We start from the raw sequence: 11,585 nt of genomic DNA on the forward strand, positions 1-11,585 counted from the left end.
TACTTCTATATGCATTGTATTTCTGTAGCACTAAATCCTGCATTTATTACCAGCGTAAGTGCCAAGAAAATGACTAATAAAATCACATCAATTTAAGAAAACAACATCATTTGCTAAATTCCACTAATCATGTTGAAAGGATTTTTTCATTTTCCCACATTCAGCTCAGCTGCACTGGCATGATGAATAAGCTCCTCGTTATTAGAAGAAGCTACTGAAGACTTCTTTATTAACATTAGATAAGCATTCCAGTTATGGGGAATTGAGACAATAAATCTATAAATAAGGTCATAGAACATACATGTCAATGATCTATTGCTTTTGCCACTTCTTCCAGAGGAGGCTGAAGTGGTATTATTTATGTATTTGACATACCAATGGTTTACAAATATAATATAGTGAGAATAAATAAATAAATAAAATATTGATGAATAACACTGATCTTTTACACATACATCAATCGACATGAAATCATACATCAGCACAATTCCTTAATACAAAACTTCACATACAGACCTTTTGATTATATAAAAACAATGCTTAATAGTTTGTTAATTAACACTGGTATTGTCATTTTGTTTTCTGTTTTCTCAACTACATGTCCAATTGAACTGGTGCCCTTTTACTAGTTTGGTTACCTGTTCTTTAAGACACTGAAATACCAATATGTTGAGTAGCATCAAATTAGTCATTTTCAGTAGATTAGTAGAAGTAGGGTAACATCAATAGTGCTGATAACATATTTATATATACATTCAAGCCTCATCATTCTTCAGTACTTTATAGTTATGATCCAAACCATGAACCTTTGTGATTCACAATATGCATTTATATGGATTCAAGAAAAATGTCCCAAAGCAAGCAGAAAATAGACTGAATGTCGTAGAAGCAATATGTAGGGGTTAAGTTTATACTTACTGAAAGTGGTATGCAGTTGTGTCTTTGAACTATGAGAACATGACTGAGCTAAAAGCATCCTAATGAATTATTCAGTTTTCTATTTCGTTGAAGGGAAGGTGCATTGTTACTGCTAGTGCATTGCCAGTTTTATGCTGCTAGTCTTCCAAAAGTGCTCTCTTAAGCTTACATTGATTTATGACATCAATTTCAACAGACTTTTCATGAAATTGGTGAGAAAGCTATGTGGAAACTCAGGAGAATTAATGCTACCAGTGTTTTTCTTCCAAAGTGAATTACAAAAAGGTATCAAAACGATAAATTCCTACATCCTGAACAACGAGTGAAATGGAAGATGATTGTAGATAATAGTTTACATGGGAGAAAATGTGTTTTGTTGCTTTATTACATAAAGGTTATAGCATTTTTCATTCAGAATTATAAATGTTGCCACATCATATGTTTTGATGGAATACTCAATCAAATAAATGATCACACATTACTTCTTTTCTGGTATTTGTAAATGCCCTATGCAAGTCTCAATGTTATACAACATGCAGGGGAAACAATGTTAAGGCACTCCATTTCCTTTCTGCCTCTATTTTCTATATCATCTATAAATATTAGTCTGTGAATATGAATTTCAGACTTCCTTGACATTGGTGTTCTGTGTGTTCTGGACTCTATTGAAATATGTTTAAAATACAACACATATGCTTTATATATATTCAAAAAAGGTGTTAATTTTGGCATTTTTCTACCACACATTAACATATATATGTGTTCTGTATAGGAGTATCAGGGAAAATGACAATAACACAACTATATGAAATAGCTATATTATAATAGCCTATAAAGCACTATTATTTCATATTTTCATGCTTTCATTCGCCTAATGCTCTCAGATACATTGTTTGTTTCTTTCCTGGCAGGGATTTTAATATTGCATATGAATTACAATAAAATCATATTAATAAAAGCACTGTGTCAATGTTCTCTCCTTTGGGCTATAGTTAAAGAGGTATACAATTTGGCATGGATAACATGTAATTTTACATTCCACATGACTGCATTTCATTGCCTTTAGGGGCATGTCATTGTTTTAGATTAATGAAATAACTCTCTTTGAAAATAATGTCTTTCTTAGAACTAAATTTACAGCTCAGAATCAGGTAGTCTCTTCAGTCAATCAGCCATTAGCAAAACAAGTGGGGATGGTGTCAGTCAGCGATGATGAAAATCCCATAAACATAATGGAATGCATGTAATTGAATGCACAATAACCATGGGACCTTCTATTCTGCTTTTCATGATATATATTGTTTCTGAAACCTTGAATCATTCTTCACTGCAGGATAGTGGAAGGAAACACAGTTCTGTTGCCAATGTGAAAGTCATCTTGTTTTTCAGTGTGGGTCATAGGGCTGTGCCGGTAAACGGTATACCACTTCACCATGGTGTTTGGCCTTCATTGCAGTAAAAAAGATTTGATTGTCAATAAATTGCACTTTCTTTCTTTTTTTTTTTTTTATAGTGCTTAATAACCTGCAGCTGCAATAGAAACTGAAACAATTGAAACACTGGAATAGGTGTCTGTCTGGATCACATTTACATAACAACTGTCTTTGAGCGGACCTGTTTGAAGACGCTGGTGGAGCTGCATTAACACTGACGCTTCCGTCGCGGATAGCAAAGCGGCTCAAACTCAGTGTCTCTGTTACTCGCTGGAGTAACAGTCCTGTCAGTCATTCTTTTTCAGATAACCGGGGTTGCATTCGCAACTCGTTATCTTCCAAGTCGGAAGCACTGCCCAAGGGGGAGGGGTTACTGTATAACAAAACCCTTGCAAGGGGGGAGGCAGCGAACTGATAAGGGAGCCTGCCCCGAGGTGTACCGCAAGGGGCCTTGGCAACACAACTCTAGACAGGAGCCACAGAGGCCCCTTGGAGACCCGAGGGACTGTAGTCACGCTCTACTGGGGACTGTCTGCAATCAGCATATACAAAGCGGGGCTACAGAGGTCAACTCTTATGCCCTCCACAATAGCAAGACCGGCTGCTCTATTAGTGCATCTAGGAGCGAGCCCGTATATCAACTTGCACAATATATGGTGCGGGCAATTGAGCAACTGATGGCAGTGAACGTCTGATCCTGTAGGAGCGGGGCCACAGACCCACTGAATAACACACAGCTGGCTAGTCACTGAGTAGCCACAGCTGGACAAAACAGTATATACAGCGTGGCAGCAGGAACATTCATGCTGCTTCTGCGCAACACAGGAGAAATCATGTTCACTGAATGGTACAGAGCGGTCAGCTCTACTGTGCCACGACAATCAAACCATAAACATTGTGGTGTGCAGGAAAACTGTTCATGCACTCTCCGCATAACATGGGAGCATTGGCCGTTTGCTCCACTAGCCCAGCTAGGAGTGAGGCCACACCAGCTCTACAATGTTGTACAAACAAACTATATACACCACGGGGTGCAGGACCTTCTCCAGGACCATCGGGAGAAGGGGAAACGGTTGAAAGGTGTAAAAGAGACAGCGTCTCTAGGTCTTTGACGGAGAACCATAGTGGGCAGAGGGTGGACTCTTCCGCCCTGCCGAACCGGCTCCACAGTTGCTGTATCACAAATGGGTGGAGGCGCCATTCTGAAACTGGGGGCCTCCCCAAGAGAGGAGGTCCACCTCTGTGTTGGACAGGCCTGGGAGGTGAACTGCTCTGATGGAGTGGAGACGAGCTGCGCCCACAGAAGCAGACAGTGTGCTAGACTGTACAGTATGCGCGACCGGAGACCTCCATGCCAACCACCGCTGTGTTGTCCGTCCGAACCAGCACATCTGTCCCGCAGGACTGGCAGGAAATGAGCACTGTTTGTAACTCCAGGAAATTGATATAGAGGACCCATGTTGGCTCCGTCCACCTGCCTCGGACACCACATCCACTGCTGTACATTTTTCGGATAAATGTATCGATATTAAAAATCTTTCACTGGCACAGCCTTAATGGGTAGGCACAGCCTCTTTCCGTGGCTTTTTCTCTTTTTCTCTTTCAAAATATATTTTGACTTTATGTAGCTTATGTTTTAATTATACAGGAGTTTAGTGTACAGAAACTTTCTGGGGATCTGCCAGCTGAAAACTATTATTACATTATTGTCTAAATTGTACTGGATATACTTCAGAGATGTGTTTGATAAAAATGCATACAAATCTCCAAGTTCACACTATTCATTCTCTTTCAGTTTGTCCCAGCTTATACATATTTAATATATGTTATGTGTGTTATGTGCAGACCTTGATCTAAAGTGATACATACATAATCATTTTTAAGAAACATATATCTGGGTTTTCCAGGTGTTGATGGGAAAACAGATCTAACTCTAAGCTATGATTTTAAAGATATGGTACCTATTATAACAGCCTTCATGTATAGATATATTTGTATTGGTAGGATAACAATTTTGAACCACAACTCTTATGAAGCAACTGTGGACAAACGATGCATAATAAAACTGGAAACAAGATATGCTCTAATAAAACACATGCTATTCCAAAATGAGCTCATATCACTGTCACTTCTTTGACATTTATTCTAAGGCTTTTGCAGAAAACCTTTAATTATAGTCATTGCTATGCATTCTCCTGCCAAAATAAATAAATAAATAATGTTCTTTAGTTCTGTATTCTTTTCTGACCTGTAGTTTTCCAGATTGGACATTACAAGTATAGATACACAGCACAATTAGAACAAATGCCAAATATCCTACTTAATTGGTCAGTACTTTCCTTTCACCTGTCATTGTCTGCATGTTGTCAGTAAATGCTGTGTCTTTCATTGGCTTAGAACCCCCAGAGTGTTCTCAAAGCACTTTGTAATGAGACTAAAGTTACAAGTATGAATTACTGACACAGATAAATAGCCCTGTCTTGGCCACAGTGAGGCCAAACAAATGAAAAGAACAGCAGCTTTCTTCAGGCTGAGACACTATAGGTGAAATAACTCTACTTGGTGTCGGTTCTTGGTGATCATGATGTTAACATTTACAATTCAATTGAACATTCAGCTACAAAAAAAAAAAAAAAAACAGCAGGGGAAATTCACAAAACCTTCTAGCATGAATAAATTATAATTATACCTTAATGACATCATCTGCAATGTAATTTGCCTCATAGATTTTCTTGGCAGACATTGTTTGACCATGACTAAAGGACAAGCACTGTCAACTATTGCTTAAATGCAGACATGGTCTTGGTGAGCACAGTGCGTATTTTCACATGCAATTCAGTAAAAATGAAGGTCACTTTCTCACCATTGCTTTGAGTTAATTAAAAACAGCTGCTAATGGCAAAATACATAATAAAAAAGTTAACACATTCAATTATTTGTATGTATATTGCCTTAAAATAGCATGATATATATATATATATATATATATATATATATATATATATATATATATATATATATATATAGTATGTATGAGGGTGGTCAAGTTATATATGAAAATGTTTGGCTCATACAGCTTCCTATAGTTCTGTATTGATGTGTTATTTTTATTATAGGACTGTAATGTGGTGGCCATGAAGGATCTTTTATCTGGTATTTGGTATCATTTGTGTTGTAAAGAAGTACATTACAGAAATAACTACTCATAACTAAGCACAAGCTATGCAATGTACAATTCACGAAACGATGGTAAGAAAGCAGAACTGATGCATGATACCTGCCCTCCGATGCCGATGCTGGACTTGCAAGTTTGAGTTGTGCACAATACTGCATCTGTATGGTGAGTGGTATGTAGCACACAGAAATGAAGTGATAAAAGAAAAAATACATAGGCAAAGGAGACTGACCTAGGAGCTATGTATGTAATTCAGACAGAATTCTCGGCAAAATCAGCAATGTAGTGGAGTATGCACAAAACAATGACGTACATCCACTTTCCTGGGTGCACATATATCGTGTACTTGCTGAAGTTGCTTGCTGTGATACCCAAATACACTTTCGTGACAGTTGTTTGTAACACCATGTGATTACAAGCTTATTAATGACTATAACACAAAGAATCAGTGCAGTTTTGTGCTTTTCACAATCATTATTCTGTAGAGCAAGGTCTGAGCCATGGGCCATCATTTGTCACAGAGAAAAATACCCACTGCTTGCACCCAATAGAACGCACTTTGTTTTTTATATTTTCTTGTTTTTATGTGATTTATACACATCTGAACATCAGTGCTGTTAACAGAAACTTGGGGTTTGTTTCCCCTTCAGAAAGGTAAGCTTATATAAATAAATGTATGTTTATAGAATTTGATGTTTTACACTGACATGGGTGTATTCATGCAAAGCCAAAACCTTTGAAAATGAGCGAGAAAATGCCACTGGAACACAAAGAATACAATATTATGAGTGTTTCATTAAATATTTGTAGTTGGAGGTTTGTGGTTTTGCAAAATGTGTGGTTTGAGCTATGGTTCCTTATACGCAAATTTCTTATACTTCTTGATATAGGAAATAAGTACACAGTATAAACTCTTATTCTCATGGAAGTTGTACATGCACATATTTTTCTAATTTACAAGTTTTGTAGACTACTGCTTCTGTAGGTCCCTGGCCATATTAAACCTAAATACACATATTACTATAACTATATTTAGCTATATTAGTCCTTAATCATTACCAAAAAAATATCTGAGTCATGATTTGAGTCATGATGATCGTGTTTGTGCTTGTTGAGGTTACACTGTAGGCTGATGTTACCTGCTGCAATTTGTTTTTCAGCACAGTGGAAGCCAATTATTCAGACAAAAGTGAAATGTCAGTATAGTATGCCTTCAGTGAATTTCATTTATGCGGCTATATCTCACAATAAAGGGAGAAAATAGCCTCTAAAGCCCTCTCAGAACACTGCATTTATATAAGTTGATCTAACCACACAATGACCTGCTGACACAATGATGTCCCCAAACAATGATCTAATCATATAATGACCTAACCGCACAGTGGCTGCCATGCCTTGGGCCTCAAAGTCTGCACTACTGCTCCACAGCCTTATTATCTTACCACTACACCACTGGACACAATGTACAGAGATATCCAATCAGACACTTACAGCACATCAGTCTCTGGTCCTGTCACAACAGCCCAGCACAACAGTTTGAGGATAAGAACTGCACATGATTGCAGAAGAGTTGGAGAGGATTCATGTCAAGCTCTTTGCTGCCATCTGGCAGGATGTTCAATCAAAAATAAATCCCTTTAGGGTCTGTGAACTTAGTATGTTTAATAAAAGAAAATACTGATCCCAAAAGGAGAATAAAGATCTCTACTCACACCATGATAACATAACAATAACCATACTACTCAATGAAGGAGATCGCTAACAAACATACAGCACAAATATTAGCTATTAGACATAGAAGGTGACATTGTATGCTTCAAATACACATTGTGAATGTCTTAGTAAATTATGTAAACTATAATAATACATGTGTCTGTGGTAATGAAATGTGGTAAAACATATGGTACATGTTGTATTTGTATGAGGCATTCAGTTTGGGTAGTGTTAAAAGACAAGTTGTACCATACTATTACTATAATTTTACATAGTGGCTTAATTATATAATTAGCCTAACAGTGATCAATTGAATAATAACTGGTGAGTAGAAAAGCTGTTGGGAAACAAGAAAAAATAGAAAGCCTATTAATAATAATCAGTTGCCATAGTAAACTGCATTTAGTAAAGCAAGGTTTCAGTTTGCAGCAGTAGCACCATATTGGTGCCTGTAGAATTATATTTCCTTGAGAAATGGCTTCTGTATAAGTATATCCACAATGTTATACAAAGTTGGCTGCAATTTGTTCAATATCTCTGTGAAATAGGTGTTTTACAATATACATTGAGCAGCCACCTGCATAAAATCCACTTACAATGTGTTCCCAAAATGGATATTCAGTATAAATATGATGAACAGATGTATACCAGAAATATACATGTTTGTAACAAGTACCCAGAGACTAAAGACTGTAATATCAGCAGAGTTTTATCTGGCCCAGGCATTGCATGACTTTTATTGTCCCTGTTCCCTTACAGAATAGCTGATATTCCTAGCCTACCCACGTTCAGCACCACAGTGGCCTTTTGGGGTTATTTTGGTTTCCTAAACTGATGACACAACAGACATAAACTACAAATTCATTTGAAAGGCAAATTAATGCGCAAAATCCCCGGTCATACAATGGTGTATGCATATGCGCTTTCTCTGCTGTAATTTTACTATTGTTGTGATAATATTTTCAGCTTTAGTTTTCAATGTTGTTAAATTTTTTTAACCTGTTTAAGATATTGAATACAAAGGCCTTAAGGCTGATGCCTGATGGGATATTTCCGAGCCTCTTGACATCCTTTGCATGTCAGTGCTAAACCTTCAACACAGCTAAGGTTCTGGTCAGCTATGCTAACTTGCTCTCTTAATTGAGCTCTTCCATGTGCCTACATACTGTGTGCTACAAACTGCATGCAACACCTCATGTAAAAAAAAACTGATAATTATACATATTACTGAACTGAGCAGAAAACTCTAGTATGAACAGTGCAGCTTCCCCATACAACATAGTACCTGGTGTTTTACTGCCAGTTATTGAAATAATCCACTAAATTGCATTATGTCCAGTGTGTAGCAGCCTTCAGGTACAGTGGATTCATCAGTCCATATTGAATACAGTATGCATATTAAAGACTTCATTATGTTAGACCTCATTTAAATATTCTGCCATGCTTTAGCATTATTCCTTGTCCAAAGAAATCACAAAATAAGCGTCTCCTACTTTTCACACAGAGTATGTTGCATGTGCTCGGCTGCATTGTGCTGGTGTTACTTCTGTTAGTAAACATGACAGTTTATAAATCATGCTTACCATGTGTGTATATTACAGCCATTTAGTGAATGAAGCCCTTTTAAAAGCTATCCAGAGCACTTATCTTCCTTCGTGTACATTAATTGTATCTATAATTCTCCATTTTATTTTACAGTATGAATCATTCACTTTTTAAAACTTCACTGTGAAGTGCAGTGACATGCTGTACAACAGTGTAACTAACCATCAGAACATTAGACGGTTTAGAACAATAATATCCAGGCCATTAAGCTGAAATGCTTTTATGGAGGAGGAATATATTTGGAGAGAAGAGTGCATCATTACCATTCATTTACATTAATGTCTAACAAGCAAATGGCAATAAATGGTGCACTGCTCTTCAACTTTCAAGTATTTAACTTATTAAGTAGCAGTTAAGAGTATAGCACTCTCATTACATATATAATAAGTGTCAGGCCATGCACATTCTTCTGCATACGATTTCCATTACGAACTCATAGCAAAGAAGTTCGATGATTGAAATGTTGCCACTTCAAATAAAGCATTTAGATCCGATATCGGACTAGACCAAATCAAAACTTTGACCCACCCACTAATCACAAATTACAAAGTCAAACCCTTTTGCGTTTTGATTTTAAAATACTAGTTAGTGACTTCTAACAATACATTAAAGCACAATAAGGTCCAGAATTATACTTCACAGGTTTTGAGTTCATCTAGCCCCTAGTCTGGAGAGTATGACTGGAAACACAGCAGGGACAGTTTTAAGGAACAATCACCCAATTGGAATGTAAATGTGTCCTTCCTGCACTCAATGTGTAATTTCTTTGGAAATCTACATATGTACAATAGTCTTTATTTAAGTCACATAAACACTAGAGTTACTATTACTTATACTGCTATTCAAATATTAATAATAATAACAAAAACAACAATAACAGAGACGCTGTAGAACAAAAGAGTTCCGGCTCCATGGTCCACAAACACTCCTATTCTGTGGGGAGGGCAAGGGGATAGAACAGTCCTCGTAATTTTGTGCCAGAATGAGCAACAGGACCCATCATACTCCAAACTCTAGGACTTGTCATTGTATCCAAGGTGGCAGTCTTTATCCCCTCCTTTCCTGCTGATTCCTCTATATGTGACACCTATAGCACCCCTTTCCCACTCCACTCTGCCTCCCAGTAACAGCGACTCCCAGACAGACCCTCTCTGCACAGCACTTGCAACCAGTAGTCAAATCTCTCTGGGTGATCAGGATAGGACGGTGTCAGGATAGGACTTCTCAGTGTCACAGTCCTGCCCCGCTGTATCAGCCGTCTGTGCAATGTGTTGGGATACAGTGTGAGTTCACAGGAATATTGTAAAAACTCTGCACGGGTCCTGGGCTCTGGATCCTGCAGAGAGGTGACTCTCTTCAGTGTCTGAGAGATCTTGACCACTTCCCTCTAGCAGACGTCCTCCAGTCGCTCCTTCAGTTCAGTGAGAGCTTTCCCCATGGCATCAAGAGAGATGTATCACTTGGCAATGATGTTGGGTGAGTCTGCAGCTCCAGGAGGGGCATAGAGAGACTGGCATTTCTGGAGGAAGTGGACTTGATCCTCTGTGAGGGAGAGCTGCTTCAGAACAGCATCTCTCGTCCTCAGCTCACCAATCTCCTGCTCCAGTGTCTCTATGAGTCCCTCAGCCTGACTCACTTCAGCCTTCTCCTCGGCTTTGATCATCTGTGTAACCTCACTGCGCCTTCTCTCAATGGAGCGGATCAGCTCAGTGAAGATCCTCTCACTGTCCTCCACTGCTGTCTGTGCAGAGCTCTTGAGTGACTCCACAGTGTGTCTCAGTGTCTTCAGCTCCTTCTCTCTCTGCTCGAGTCTCTGCTGGTATTTTCCTTGTGTTTTCCCCAGCTCCTTCTGTTTCTCCGCCCTTTCTGATGCAGCTGAGACTGAATCGTGGCCTCTATGATCATCCATTGTGCACAGCATAGAGATACACTTCTGATCAGTGCAGCAATAGACCTCCTGCAGTTTCTGATGATTAGAGCAGAGAACATCATCCAGACGCCCGGTGGCATCAACCAGCTTGTGTTTCTGAAAGGCAGGAGACTTGAAGTGAGGCTGAACGTGAGTCTGACAGTAAGAGGCCAGACACACCAGACAGGATTTCACAGCTATTGTCTTATCTTCAGTGCAGAAATCACATGACACATCTCCAGGTCCAGCAGGACTGTGAACAGGAGGGGGAGGAGGGGTATTTAGCCCTGTCTTCTTCAGTCGCTCCACCACTTCAGCCAGCGTGGTGTTTCTGCACAGTACAGGTCTGGGGGTGAAGACCTCTCTGCATTGGGGGCAGCTGTAGGTACCGATGTTATCATCCTGGTCCCAGCAGTTCTTAATTCAGTCCAGACAGTAACTGTGTCCACAGAGAATGGTCACTGGATCCCTCAGTGTGTCCAGACACACTGAGCAGCTGATCTGATCCAGTAAAACTCCAGCTTCTGCCATTTTGCTGCCGAAATGAGAGACAGAGATAGAGAGACGCAGTTCCAGTCAGTCTTTTTCAGCAGAAACTAAACTTATCTGTGTGTGTGGGAGAGGCTTCCTGGATCTTACCAGAGCTGCAGGAGGTGTGGTTTGTGACTGATGCCTTACTAAGGAGGGCTGTATTTCTTCTATTAGAATTGCTGTGCTGTTTTCAACTGGGCTCCAGCTTGTAATATACCTGCTGTCTGAAGCCACTGCTGCCCCAGCTCACCTGACAACAGTGTAATGAAGTTACCACAGAACACTATGCCATTGTGGAAAC

At 39.0% G+C, this 11,585-nt stretch overlaps 1 pseudogene; it reads right to left on the reverse strand.

Moving 5' to 3' along the window:
- Positions 1 to 9,623: 9,623 nt before the first annotated feature.
- LOC136766509 (tripartite motif-containing protein 16-like) lies at positions 9,624 to 11,338 on the reverse strand (annotated as a pseudogene).
- Positions 11,339 to 11,585: the final 247 nt, after the last annotated feature.

This window comes from Amia ocellicauda, chromosome 13 (genome assembly GCF_036373705.1).
Source record: "Amia ocellicauda isolate fAmiCal2 chromosome 13, fAmiCal2.hap1, whole genome shotgun sequence".
Lineage (NCBI taxonomy): Eukaryota > Metazoa > Chordata > Actinopteri > Amiiformes > Amiidae > Amia > Amia ocellicauda.